At 39.4% G+C, this 15129-nt stretch overlaps 1 long non-coding RNA gene across 1 annotated transcript in view; it reads right to left on the bottom strand.

Moving 5' to 3' along the window:
* Positions 1 to 15129, bottom strand: part of LOC111184955 (uncharacterized) — a 105553-nt gene that overhangs the window by 41652 nt on the left and 48772 nt on the right. The gene's annotated exons all lie outside the window — the stretch shown is intronic.

Raw genomic sequence — 15129 nt, 5'->3', positions numbered from 1 at the left:
CATTACACACACTTGGATAATCAAGGCTAACCTCACTATCTTAAGGTCATCTAATTCATTTTTATTTATTTATTTTGGCTGCGCCATGAGGCTTGTGGGATCTTAGTTCCCCAACCAGGGACTGAACCTGGGCCCCCGACAGTGAAGGTGTCGAGTCCTAACAACTAGACCTCCAGGGAATTCCTGGTCGTCTAGTTTATAAACCCAATTAGATCTGCAAAGTCCCTTTACCAGGTAACATAACGTATTCACAGGCATAACACCAGAGGGTGAAGGTCATGGTGGTCAAATTTCTGCCTACCCCACTGATCACTCCAAATTTGGCTTAGTGTCCTTATAGGACCCATGCCCATTCATTTCTGGACTGTAAGCTTCATGAGGGCAGCGACTGAATCTATTTCACAAGTCAGTGATGTGTTGGAGCCAGCTTGTACCAACTAACAAGTGCCTATCAGTAAATATTCAGACATTTTGCAATCCGGCTGTTAAACACAGATATTATCAAGAAACAAAAGTTTGTAATCAAATAAATTTTATTTTCTAAAGGGAATAATCAGACTTATCACTTCCTATTTATTGTACTCCTGTTTACTCTTATCTTTTCTGTTGAGGTTATCTTCATTGATTGTGTCTCTGTGGTGGAAACACTATTTATTGATGTGCACATCTCTTCCTAACTCCCTGTTCAGTGATGTCACATTGGTAGCTTGAAATTGGCCGTAGTGGTTGTATTTATACCGTGGAAGTCAGAAAACACTAGCTTGATTTATTGTTTATTTCTCTATTTTTTTTTTTTTTTTTGCCCCATTGAGCAGCTTGCAGCAACTTAGCTCCCCGACCAGGAATTGAACCTGGGCCCTCGGCAGTGAGATTGCAGAGTCCTAACCACTGGATCACCAGGGAATTCCCTAGTGTTTATTTCTTTTGTCATAGGTGAAGAAACTAGGTAGGAAGGGTAATAAGTTTGCCCAGATTCAATCAGCTAATATAAGGTAGAAGCCAACATGGTCTGAACCCACAGCCTGGACTCTGAACAACTACACTGAAATTGAAGCGAGAACAAGGCTGTGAGTAGGTAGAGTTTAAAGCCTTGCCCCTGGCAGTGTGTTCAAAGGGCCGGAAGAGGCAGCACCTGGGAACTTGTTAGAACGTTGACGTTCAAGTCCCACCCCAGATTTACAAAGACAAAATGTGTCTTTTTAAAATGCTTTTACAATATACCCTAGAAATTCCAATGCACCTTAAATTAGAAAACCACTGTTTTGGGAGGCAGATGTACCAACAGGTGACTACACTACGGATTGTCATTAGAGCTAAAGAGGTAGAGAAATACTGTCGGGGTTTTTGCAAAATTGAGGTGGGTGCTTCCTCTATCCTGTGGCACATTACAATCACCTACAGAGCTTTATATAATACCAGGGCCTTGGCCATTTAAAAATAATTCCAATATATAGCCAGGATGGAGAACTTGTCAGAAGTGCCATGTTACTTACACCAGGCTTAGATGGATACAGTCATCCCCAGTTATCAAAACAAACAACCAAACCAATGTCTGTGGCTCTGACCCTGGATCTTAGAGGCTCCAACCATCTCCTGCCCAGGGCTGTAATTGCCCCTCTCCCCCAGATTGGTTTCCTGGCCTTGCTCTCCACGCAAACAGCCTTGCCTTCCCACCCCAAACAGACCCTCTGGCTCCTAGGATTTCACGTCACATGCCCCTCACCGAACACATCCTCTTTTCTCCTTGCCGCTAAGCCATGTCCTTCCCTTTTTTTTTTTTTTTAGCTCACATGACATCACCTCTGTCACCAGGATCAAATTTTACCACAGATCCTTGAAAACAAACCGTACAAAATAAACAGAAGGATTTAAGGGAGGCTACATAATTGTTTGTTCAAATCAAGCATTCTCCTTTTTTAAAAAAGCTAGATCCCTTTTGTCTGGGTCCTCTGTTGTGTGGTTAACAATCCAAGGCCCACAAAAGAGCGCCGAGCTCCCTCCCACACGTACTGCTTTTTCTCCAGTACCAGGCCGTGCTCTGGTCAACCGCAAGGCAACAGTACTCGACTCCTGCTGGGCAGCTTTCAAAACAGGTCTCAGAAGAAGCCAGGAACAAACTGATGCTTCTCGTTTTCTCCCAACAATCCCTCCCCAGGGTTCAGATTTACACAGCGACTCCTGTTATCAACTTTGATCTCTTTAAAGAGGTCCCTTGTCTCTGTCTGAGCGATACAGAGCCTCTGTGAGAACAGCAGTAAGAAAGCTTATGATCTTCCTCTCACGTGATCAACAGACTGATTGCGTCTTCTGGTTTAGTGACTTCCTCTTTATTCACGCCAGCTGCTGAACAAGTTGCCAGTAATCCTGATTGGGGATGTAATTGGTTCTTTGGATTCTGTTCCATTCCTAACCATGTTTCAAGCTTGTAATTAGGTAGTGGGTTATGTAGACTGAAAAAAATGGTTCAGCTGAGTGCAAGAGAAAGTCTTTCCAGGTTACTCTTTCATCCTAAAAATTCATGAAGGCATGCAAACCAACTTCACTTATTTCCTCTTTTGTTTCTCAGAGAAAAGGTTTTTTTTTGTTTGTTACTGGGGTTTTTTTTGGGGGGGGGATGGGTGTTAGAGGTGATGGGTGGTGGCTTACAGAAATTCTAGGAAAAAGACATGGAAATGAATCATATTTAAAACAAGCAAACTGAAACAGTCTCTAAGAAGTCCAGCAAAACTCCTTTGACAATTGAAAAGTTTCAGCTTGATATGAGCCCTCACTTGAACTTTGTTATTTAAAATTTCCTATATTTAAATTATAAATTCTAGGAACATAGATATTTATTTATTTATGCATACATACATTTAAGCATGAATTCATTCATTTATACAATAGATATTTACTGAATGTTTGATATAAACAATAGGTTCAGAGTAAACAGAAATAAATAAGACATATTCTCTGCCCTCAAGTAGCTCATAATCTAAAGGGACAGAAAAGTGTAAAGATATAAATTCTCTAATATCTTACGTGTGCTAAAATGGACATTTCTAGAGAGCACAATGGGATCCCAACAATCAACAAACACTGTGATCAACTCTATAATGGTGGCAGTAGCTGGGTGTGAAATTTTCTTAATAAAGCAAAAGAAATAAAGAGGAGGAAATTTCTAGAAAAAAAAAACCTTTAAGATCACCTTTCTATAATAAAAACTGAGGTGCTCAGATATTACGTCTAGCTTGCCTCATTTTTTCTGCAGATGACAGCACAGTCCTGACCAGGATCAAACTGTACCACAAATCCTCAGAAACAAATTTGTACAAAATAAACAGAAGAATTAAAGGGATGGTATATAGTTCTGTTTGTTCAAATCAAGTATTCTCCTTTTCTTTAAAAAAAAAAAAAAGTCTGTCTAGTGCTGTCTTTTACATGATACCCATACATCAACTGGGGTAACCCTACTCCCTGAACTAAGAATACTCAGAAGTCCCATGCCACAATCAAAGCCGTTTCTAAGAGTTCTATGAATCCCTGGAGGACTTAGGTTTCCATTATCACTTCTAGCTCTGAGTTCCTGCTCCCACAAATCAGCTCTATTTAAGCATTATTTCACCTTCCTTGCGTAATGCCCCCGATTTACATCACTTTGGCTCAAGTATAGAATTTCAAATCTCTTCCTTGATCTTAAAAAGCACCACCAACAAAATCATGTTGGTAGGGTTCTCATACTTGTAACAACAGTGTAAGGAGCAAAGAACCAAATCCCTGTGAGAACCCATGACCCATTTGAACCAGTCCACCTTTGTCTTTTGGCCACCAGGACACAGTGGTGTCACTTGCTTATTCTTCATCTTGGTGGTGTCCATCCGCCTTTCCCACTCTCTTCTCCTTCCAGGTGGGCCTCCTGGCTTGCTCCTAGGAACTGAAAATTCTTTTTACACTGTTCAGTATAATATGGTACTCTCCAGTCCCACTCCCAAAATTCAGCTCGAGATTACTTTTGCTTATTCAAAATCCTACAGGGTCTGAGTAACCCTGGGATGGTGCTTTTGTTCTCAGGAGAAATTACACCTCTAACACAATCTGCTTTTCTCAGAAGGTACTTACAGTTTTATATAGCAATCTCCTCCTACATTACACCCAGCACTCCTCACATTTGAGGATGACATTACTATTCATCAAACTCTGCTTTCTTTTCTTCTTACATTTGTTCTGGTTTTCTTTGGAACTGGTTTGCAAGAAATCCAGTTCTGTTACCATACAGCCACGCCTCACTATGAACTCCAAACATAGTCAGATCATAATTTTGTTGAATTTGGATGCCTTAACTCTCTAGACACCCAAAACACTCAGGAGCAAGTATTATCCACCAGTCATGATATTTAAAATGTGCCTCTATCTCTGGATTAATTTACTTGTTCTATAAACTTGAATCATGCACCATACTTTAAATTAATCTTTGTTCTGTTCTAGACGAGTTCACAGTCTGACCAAATATAAATCCCAAAATGGTTTAATGAAAGTGACCATCTTTGGAATTAGTGCAAAGCCTCTCAAGGGGGTGGCTTTAAAGGGACAATCTTCTTTTGTAGCCTATTTTCAAGTTCATTAGTTAGAACATTAATTCCATGCTTTGCAGTTGTGCCTCGTACTACACGCTCTATCTCCTGGGATAGCATGGTGGAATACCCTTTGAAAAGAAAAAAAGAGTTGTAGAAATGGAAGGTTTAAGATTCTTCCCCCACCCCCAGTTGTGACTTAGAAAATCCTCTGCAATGTTTTTATAGAGCCTGAAGCATTATAAATATTACTCTATATTATAATCATGCAATTACTGTCTGTCTCCTCTCCTAGACATGAATCTCTGCAGGGCAGGGTTAGGGTTTACCAAAACTCAGTTCCTAGCATAGGAGACTGAAACTGGCAGTGTACTCACAGGAGCTTTATGGAAGAAAAGGGAGAGGAGAGAAGAGACAGAGAAAAGAAGCTATTATGACTATCCTTTGTGGGAGGGAGATTATTCTACACAATTGCTTCGATTTGGCATCTGGGAAAATCTCCCTTCAGAGGTGTGGTCAATCTTATAGTTTGTGGATGGCTTAGTACCAGGATCTCAGTTGTCAGCTACCCCAAGTTGGGTATAGTCTAGGCACTGGGATTAAATGTCTTTTGTAAGATGGGCAAATAATATTAAAGACTTGTAGATATTTAAAAACAATTTTTTTGGCCAGGTGACATGTGGGATCTTAGTTTCCCGACCAGGGCTCCAACACGCACCCCATGACGTGGAAGCTCAGAGTCTTAACCAGTGGACCGCCAGGGAAGTCCCAGTCTTATAGATATTTTATGCCAAACTCTACTACATCATACTCCATGAACATCACTGCTGCTGGTGACCAAAATGGGATTCTAACCCTAAGTTTTATTTTGTTAAAATGCTTTCAATTTGTCATATCTTAGTGTTATCGGCTGAACTTTGTCCCACTCCCCAACTGATATGTTGAAGCTGTTACCCCCAGTACCTCAAAACGTGACTGTATGTGGAGATAGGACCTTTAAAGAACTGATTAAGGTAAAGAGAGGCTTTCAGGGTGGGTCATAATCCATCTGACTGTTGTCCTTATAAGAAAAGAAACCAGGACACACAAAGAGACACCAGGGGCACACGTGCACAGAGGAAAGACCATGTGAGGACACACACACAAACAACCATCTGCACGCCAAGGAGAGGGGCTTCAGAAGAAACCAATCCTGCCGACAGCTTGAGGACTTCCAACCTCCACAACTACCAGAGAATGAATTTCTGCTTAAGTCACCCAGTCTGTGTGGTATTTTGTTATAGCAGCCCCAGAAAAGTAACACACTTAGAAATATCACTGATCCCTAGCAAAAATTATTAAGGTTAATCTTGATTCTTCCATTAACCAGAAAATATTCACTTTTTAAAATTTAACTTTAAAAATTGAATGAATGGAGTGAGTTACAAAGTACAAGGATCTATAAAAATATTTCCAAGTTAAAATTAAAAAGAAACCTACCTGGATGCTCCCAGATAAATCTCTTATCTTTGGAAAATCTGAGTTTTCTCATTTCTGAAATAAGACTGTTGGAAAGATAACATTTTATCCCTTAACTTTAAGAGTCTGTAATTTACTGCTAAGTATATCATTGGTAATGCTGGTTCTGATGGTGGTGGTAAATAGTAAAGGGATTCAAGCCAGGATTTCACCAGCCACGAGTATAAGAAGATTTTATAATCAACATATGGCATGTGTTTGCATTGACTTGAAGACTATCATTAGAAACTAACTTTTTCAGAAGACTAGGAATCGATCATGTGATTATATTTTATTACAATCGGCTAGATTATGCTCCAGTAACAACCAAACTCTGAATCTCCATGGCTTAACAGCTGACTTATTTCTCTTTTCACTGTACATTTCCAGTGCCTGTCAGCACTGCTCATACCAGTCACTCAGGGGCCCACACCGATGAGGGTTTAATCTTCAACAATTACTCTGGCAGGGAATAAGATGGGGCAAATTGAGCATGGCTCTTAAAATTTCTGCTTAGAAGTGGCCATATGCCACTTTCATTCAGATTTCATTGGGAAAAGTAAATCACATGGCTATGCCCAATATTAAAGTAGGTTAGGAGTATAATTTTTCTATATGACAGAAAGGACAAGAAAGGAAATATTTGTGAATAGCTTGGAGATGATGATAACCAAAATGCTAAAGGATACTCCCCAAATCTGACTGTATTCATGGGTAAACATGATTTGGAAATTTTAAGCTATCAGCTCTAGGAAATGCTGCTTTAAGCTTGAGAGTTAATTTTACTACAAGAAGAAGAAAAACAAGGAGGGGGAAGAGGGGGGAGAGGAAGAAGAGGAGGAGGAAGAAGAAGAGAAGACGTATTCCACATACTAGGAAGCAAGCTTCTGAAAGTCATTACTTCAAGAGGTAGTATAGACTGAAAAATGGCTTCAGAAAAAGTCTAAATTAGTACATGGAGTTGAATCCATGCCAACCAGTAATGAGAAAAAATTTATGATATCCCAATGTCCCCAGTCATTGAATCACTCAGTTTTGTTTTGTTTTGTTTTAAGCTGGGAGTTAACACATTAATATCCAATGTACTAATAATAATTCAGTAGTAACAGCACTTCTGGGTGCTCATAGAAACAAATATAATGTCTTGAAATTTGAATTTTCTGTCAGCTCATGTTTTATTTATTCAGTCAGTGAAGGGGGGCAATCAATTTCATAGCATAAAATACAGCAGTGCCAAAAAATCTAGGAAAGCAGCTCTCAAAATTGTTTATTATGTAAATTGTTCTGAATACATAGTGGATGTAGTCTCTCTGCTAGGCACTTCACACATAGTATAATGTTTACTCTTCTCCTCAACCTGCAGCTGCAACGTGCATGACCCTGAGCTGTTCCTAGAGGCCTGTAGGGCCAAGACTGATGGACACTTGACATGAAACCATCCTCCTTTTTTGGGAAAACTTTGGGTTTGATCAATTGTCATTAGTGGGAATAATCTAGGGTACAGTATCAAAAAAACCATCACCCCAAAATTACTTAATTAACAAGGAAAGAAAATCATGTCCATGAATTATCAACTGGGCAGACTTTAGTCCCCAGTCCCTAACTTAAGATAAGAAGAATATCATTTCAATACACCTTTGAAAAAAAATAAAGAATTCTCACCAGAGGAGGGCCAAGAAACAAACATAAGAGATATCTGAAAAGAGTCCTTTGATGATATACATCTCTTGAAATTCCAAATTTTACACTGTTTTGTAAAAAGAAGAAATTAGTTAGCTAATTAGTCTGGCAAAAGAAAGAGTCTGTTCTGATCATTGACCAAGACTCTCTGAAAAATGTTATTGGTTCTATTTTACAGATGAAGAAACTGAGGCTCAAAAAGGTCAAATCATCAGTTCAAAATCCAAAGTTGACCTTCTTTATTTACCTCCTTCACTTTCTGAGCCCTTTTTACTTCTTCCTATCTACCTCAAATGCCTTTCTTTTTCTGCTCGCTGCTAGAATTTCAAAATCTGGGATCAGAGAAGACCCCAGTGGGCTGCATTCTCAAGAAACAATGACACACATCACTCCAGCTTTTCCCCAGGCCCTTTATTTGCTTCCTAAGAGATTAAGACAGAATTTTACTTTTTAATCCTTATACCAGGATTTGTATTTCAAAACCAAGTTTGAGATTTTGATTGATTTTTGATGAAAGAAGGAATCCTTCATGGTGAGATTATGAACTTCAGGGAGAGAGAAATGTCAGTGACGGCTTTCCTGGTATCCTTGAAATCACATCACCACAGCATCAGCCTACATAGAGGGATGGCCTTGCTCTGATTCTTCCAATCCAGGCACCAGAAATCTGCTAGGCAAAGATGGTCATTCTTGAGTAGGGCCCATGAATCAAGAAATTTAATCCCTCCCACAAAAAAAAGCTTTCAAAAAAATATAGGGTGTGAGGGAGATGATTTCAGACACCTAATCCAATCACAATGTTTAAAAAATGGGAAAATCCACAAGCATCCGTGTTCCCATCTGCTCAGAGGTAAGTCATCCACTCTTTTAGCCTTTTCTGCCATTCACTCAGTCTGTGATTCTCCTCTTATTAAAACATCTGGTTACTCCTACAGATGTTTCCAGACTGACTAGTGCACCCTTTCTTCACAGCTGGCTGGATCCCCATCTTGTAAAAGAGTCTGATCTCTTTCAGTTGGGGCTCAGGAGCATTTCAACACAGGACTAGCATAAAGATAATTTGAACTAATCAGAGGTCTGCAAAGGAAACAGCTATGTACCAAAAATTGTGCTATAATCCAGTCAAAGAAAGACAGGGACATGAATAGAGGGGCTACTTGCCAGAAACCTCTGATCCTGCCCTGCTTTTCCCAGAGCTATTTGGCAAACCAGCAAGCACTTGAGTGTAATTTCTTCATTGGTACTTGTCTCCTTTTCTTCCCCAGTGATGCAACTTGCTTACTCACCAAAGTCTCAACAACCTACTTAAGCAAGCAGAAATGGGAATTTCCATGGAACATATTTCTAGAGAACTTCTGATGTTGGCCATTGAACTGGAAGCAGCTGTGTTATCTAATGTACACAAAATGCTAACTAACCCCTTTTGCTACCATCACTCTTCCACTCCAATATTTTAATGTTCAACCAGAGAGACTAAATTTAGAATATGCCTCTTTTCTGGGAGCTCTAAGTACATCTAAAGAGCTAAATCTGAGAAATAAAATCAGAAACTGAGAAGTGACCTGGAAACAGGATTTTTCCGGGGCTCCTCATTAGATGTCTCAGCTCAGGGTACTTTCAGTTGACTCACAGCTCAGCAAACTCCTATGGAAACCTACTATGAGCTGCTAAAATAGTAACATGGATACAAAGAGAAAAAGACCAGTCCCGGACTAATGTTTTTCACAGTCTGATGGAGAAGATAAGTAAAATAATTCATATCTAAAACCTAGATGATTCTAGAAGGCGGACACTGCCAACTGGTGTTAAAAATCATCTTCAGAGAAGAGCTCTAAGCTCCTCAGTCCATGATGCTGGTGATGTTGTGTTTCTTGATGTCAGCATGCTCAGTTTGTATAGCTACATGCATTTTTCTGTATGAATTTTTTATGTATATCTGTATTCTATATGTACTATTTTAATTCAAAAATCTTTAAAAACCCGTTCGACTAATTACATAAATTTGGCTCTAAATCCCCAGCATTGTTTCTAATAATCATCCTAATAATATTTAACATTTGACCAACTTAAATACCTTTGTCCAACAAGGACGGATAAACACAAGTAAGCAACAACAACGACAACAAAAATGGCTTCTTTGATTAAATATGACAGTGTGCCAGGCACCGGACCAGGCACAGGAGATCAAAAGTCACAGTGCAGGGGAGAAGTCTCTTAGCGATCAGAGGTCTCAAACGGAGACTTAGACTGCCTGTGCTGTTTTCAAGCATACAGTTCAAAGGGGGGAGGTGGGAAGAGAAAGAAGTATTTGAAGATTTTGGGGTAAAGCATGCTCTTTCTGATTAATTGCTAACCACATGACTAGCTAGTGGCATGTGCCCACCTGCTTCATACACTTATGCCCACTTGCAGGGCCCCAACTAGTTCTAGGCTCTTCTATTCTCATGGTTGCCATCTGCAATTCTAATTCTCATGTCAGCATCAAGCTCTATGAGGAATCACTGAGCAACCTGTAAGATCTTCAAGTAGCAATTGTGCAGTTAACACAGATCTATAGACAGGGCTTGGTAGTGACCACACCAATAAAACAAAAATCAACCATCCCCTTTATAGGCGGTGTGGAAAGTCCAGTGAATCTCTCATTAACCTTCTAAGTAGCCACGGTCATACAGTCAGCACTAACCATCCTCATAAAATGAAGGAGTAAAAGTAAAAATCATAACCGATCTTTACTGTTTTTTTTTTTTAAGTGGTGGACTTATTTGTATCTCAGGATATTGTAAAATGTTTTCTCTTGCCCTTGTCTTTTTCATTTTGTCTCCATCCTGGCTTCCCTCCCCGAGCCATAGCTTCTGCTCCAATTGCCTTGTTGCTGTTTATAAAGCTGTGGCCACCCAGCCTGTGAGGTGGAAGATGGCAGTAATTTTATCTTCCCCATTTTGTATGCCCACTGCCTAAAACACTGTTCAAATATCAAGCAGCCACTCAATAAATGTGGATTAAATGAGGAAGAAAATACAAAGAGCAATCAAATTATGTGAGACTAAATAGGCATGGGGACTTAAAACATAAGAATCCATTTAATCTGCTAGAAAATTCTAGCCCTCAATAAAATGTTAGAATTGGAAAGGATCTTATATATCATTTGGTCCAATATCCTTATTTAAAAGATGAGGGTCATGTACACATAAGTCACAGAGCCAGCCAGGGCAAAGCAGGCACAGACCTCCCTCCAGGAGGGAGGTAAATTTCTTGTAAATTTCTTCACCTCAAAAGTAGTCTTTTCTGATTAACCTCCTATTCTCATCACTTGCATCTCTGGTATTGTCTCACTCAGCCATCCAAAATGGTCTCATGATTTTTCTCCTGATTTGTTTTATTGTCAGTTAATGTGGCTTTGTTTTTTAATGAGTCACACTCTTCTCGCTAACTATAGTGACCTTTTCTCGACCTTCCACTACTTCTCTTTTGTTTTAAATATTCTCTAAGTTGCCTAAATTTTCACCATCCTTTTCAAGTTTAAGGGGAAAAGAAAATCATGCATAGTGGAAGGGGGTTTGGAAATTCTATTGTCAAAAATGATGTGAATTGATTGGGGGTGGGGTTGGCAGTGGGGGGAGGTACAGCGTCCCAGACTGGTGAGGAAATACCAGAGCCTAGAAAACGCCAAGCCAGACGGGATAGGGCACGCCTTCGAGATCTGGCGAAGAGGTCCCAAAGGACACTTTTTGCAAAGGAATAAAAATAAGTGGATGAGAAAGCTCACCTGGGATATCTTTCAAAAGAAGTAAGCAATGTAAAAATAAAACAAAGTCCACAGTTGGTAGATTCATTCAAATATTCATTTATTCAACTGACATTTAGACAGCACGTTCTTTTGTACCTAACCTCATACCAGATGACTGGGCTGTAGTGGAAAGAAACAAACCCTTCCTCAAGGAGTCCAGGTTCAAGAGACAAAGGAATGTTAAAGGAAAGTTCTCAGATGCATTGATTTTGAGCAAAGGTCTAGGTTTATTTGAAACTTGCCACATGGGTACTAACTTCAAAGAAAGCCTGTTCAAATCTTGCTTCCACAAAGAGAATCTTTATATTGACAGAAATAAAACAAAACAAAAACACGGTCTTGATGAGATTGTTAGTCTAGATGCTAGAAAGGAATTCTAAAAAAAGTTTATTGATCTAGTCCCAAGATTGTTTAAAGGGTTTAAATTTGTAAAACTATCATACGTATATCCGTTTTTGTAGGCTAAACTCTAATTTCACTGACCTGGGAATTAATCAGATATACTACCAATTAGTAATGAAAGGCTGCTCAAGTATGTTAATCAAAAAGTAATTATGCTTTTCCTCAGGTTTGAGGCACTTCATTTCTTTTTCAATTCCTAAAATTTATCCTCAGAAAAACGTGAGACAATATAAAATGAACATAATAATGTATACTCTACCATGAATAAGGATAGTGACAGAAGTTTTTTGTGACTAATAAGAATTATTAACAAAAACAAAAAATAATAGTATTAAATATTCAATGTCTATTGCTACAAGTTATGAACACACATGATCAGTCCCTACTAGGAGAACATCAGTGGTTTTCTATCCTCTACCACACCCTAGATGGAATGTTCTATCAAGTAATAAATTCTCTTCAATCTGACTCTCATTCACCAAATAGTCTTACCAGTATTTGACTGTCAGTAAAAAGTACTTTGTGGGCAGGGAGACCTGGTTTGAATACCTGCCCCACCAATTAACCAGGTTTGAAGGTTAGGAAAGTTATTTAAACCTTTGAACATTAGTTTCCTCATTGTTAAAATGGAAATAGTTTCTCACTTAATAGAGTTGTTAAGGTTACATAAAATAATGCATGTGAAAGTATTCAGCACAAAGTAAACATCCAATAAATTATAATCATTTTAGTTAAATCGCCATCATCATCACTTTTTTTTCCAGGCAGTGTGGGTACACCTTGCCCATTGCATGGGGTAGAAATCAAAGCATTAGATTTGAATCTAAGCTCCAAAACTTATTAGCTATGAGATCAAGGTAGGTCGTTTAAAGTTTCTCATTTAAATTCTTCATTTATAAAATTGGGATGAAGAACTACATCACAGAGTTGTGGTGACAAGTAATTGAAATAATACCAGGAAGTGCCCATTAATGAGTGGTTCTTCACTAAATGATATTCCCTTTACTCAGCATGTCCAGATCTGGCATTCTGGCTAATGGAGAGGCATTCCTATGCTATAAATGAATAAATTGCCATTTAATTTGTCAGTTCAGTAGTTAAGTACTTTTACTTTTTTTTTTTTTTTTGCGGTACGCGGGCCTCTCACCGCTGCGGCCTCTCCCGTTGCGGAGCACAGGCTCCGGACGCGCAGGCTCAGCGGCCACGGGTCACGGGCCCAGCCGCTCCTCGGCACGTGGGATCCTCCCGGACCGGGGTGTGAACCTGCGTCCCCTGCATCGGCAAGCGGACTCTCAAACACTGCGCCACCAGGGAAGCCCAGTAGTGAAGTATTTTTAGTGTGAGGTTTGTCCTCTAGAGCCTCTAGGGCCTGCTCATCCCTGGAGAAGGTGATCAAATCACATTAAAGAACCTGCAGAATTGTGGACAAAATCACTTATATTAGCAATCTTTGTCCACATAAGTCCTGCCCCATGAAATCATCTGTCCTCTGGTTTAAAATGAGTATAAGCATATTAAAAAGAAATGAAAAACAAGAGTACTGAGTTCCATATTGTATATCTTAGAGGGAAAAAAATGGTTGGAAAATTCCTGTGGGTAAAGTCCAGGAGACTGAGTGCAATTTGGGGTTCAGTTGGTTGCTAGGCATGAGAGTAGTTTCTCAGGAAGTCGCACCGTCTGTTGTTACACCCCAGGCTCATCCCTGGGCCCCAGGCATTGATCTCTGCTGCATGCTCCAGCCATTCTGAGCTACCTGCTATTTGCTGATGATTTTGTGATTCCTCATTTCAATGCCTTTGTACCATCTAGTCCCTCTAGTAGAAGTGGCTCGGTGCCCCTTTCCCTTACCTTTTTTCTGCATCTGCATATCTTTATGACTCAGCTCAAGTGTCACTTCCTCTGCAAAGACTTGCTTCTATCACACCATCAAGACCCTTTGTGTTCCTTTGGACTCTGTCTTGACTTTCACTACAGTCATCCAGGGAATATCTTTTTAGGCCCCGTCTTCTTTAAAGCACTGAATGTTGGTACCATGTCTATTCCCCCCACCCCCCCACACTTTTTTTTTTTTACCTCAAGCCTAGCCCACAGTAAGTTCTCACTAATACTTAACTGGAAACTGACTGGTCAAAAATAGAAATAAAAATATGGTCAAAGTTCCAAGCAGAGGTAAAAATAAGCAGCTTTATCTTTAATTGGAGGGTAGAGGGCAAGTGTTGGGATCTTCCAGTATGTTATTCTTAGCAAGTTTTCTGTTATCTGTTTCATTTTGGTTTTACTATGGGGCACATGTTTTTTAATCTCTAAAAGGGGAATAATAATTACCGTTCAAGATGACTGTAAGATTTGAAAAAGGTAACATATGTGAATGTGCATAGTGTGGTACCTGAACCAAGGTAAGGGGTCAAGAGATGTTGTTACTCTAACCAAATTATCAGCAGTCTTCTTTAAAAAAAAAAAAAACAACTTACACACAATAACTAGTGACTGACACAGACCTTACTGAAGGTTTCAAGGGAAAAATAGAGAAAAATGTTTACGTGTCACTCCCCACCACAAACCACAGAAAATCCACAGTGGAAGACCTCTTTTTGGCCATAATACTATTGGAGATTTCCTCTTGGACCTCTGAGTAACTACCCAGGAGTAGAATATCTGGATTATATGATAGATGAACTTTTAAAAACATTGCCAAACAGTTTCACAAAGTGATTGTACCATTCTACATTCCCACAAAGAGTATATGAGAGTTCCAGTTTTTCCACATCTTTGTCAACTTTTGGTTTAGTTGGTCTTTTAAAATTTTAGCCATTTTATACCTAATATCCATAATGGTCTTATATCTCTAATACATAAAGAACTGCTTAAGTTAACATGAAAAAAAGCAAAAATGGTTATGAGTCTTGAATAAGCACTTAACTAAAGATGAGACAGCTAATTCATCTGCTGAGAGTAGAAGCAGGAAAATCCTAAGGAGAAAGATGAAACTTTAAATTAAGCCATGAAAGGAAGGAGTTCATGACCAGAACACAGAAGGATTCCATGGCAACACTGGGAGCCCTGTTGAGGCATTATTCAACAAGGCTGCACAATTTCTCCAACACTGTTCAGTCTGTTGGGAATAGCAGCGGACAATCGGGGTCCAAGTCAGAGATAATGATCATCACAAATTATTCAGCCCGGCATATCAGGGTGGGATAACTGTTGAAAGAA

Source organism: Delphinapterus leucas, chromosome 7 (genome assembly GCF_059928025.1).
Source record: "Delphinapterus leucas isolate spDelLeu-1000000601 "Yukka" chromosome 7, BTC_Dleu_Yukka2, whole genome shotgun sequence".
NCBI lineage: Eukaryota > Metazoa > Chordata > Mammalia > Artiodactyla > Monodontidae > Delphinapterus > Delphinapterus leucas.
Note: the sequence above shows the minus strand (reverse complement) of the source record. Positions and strands in the feature narration are given on the sequence as shown.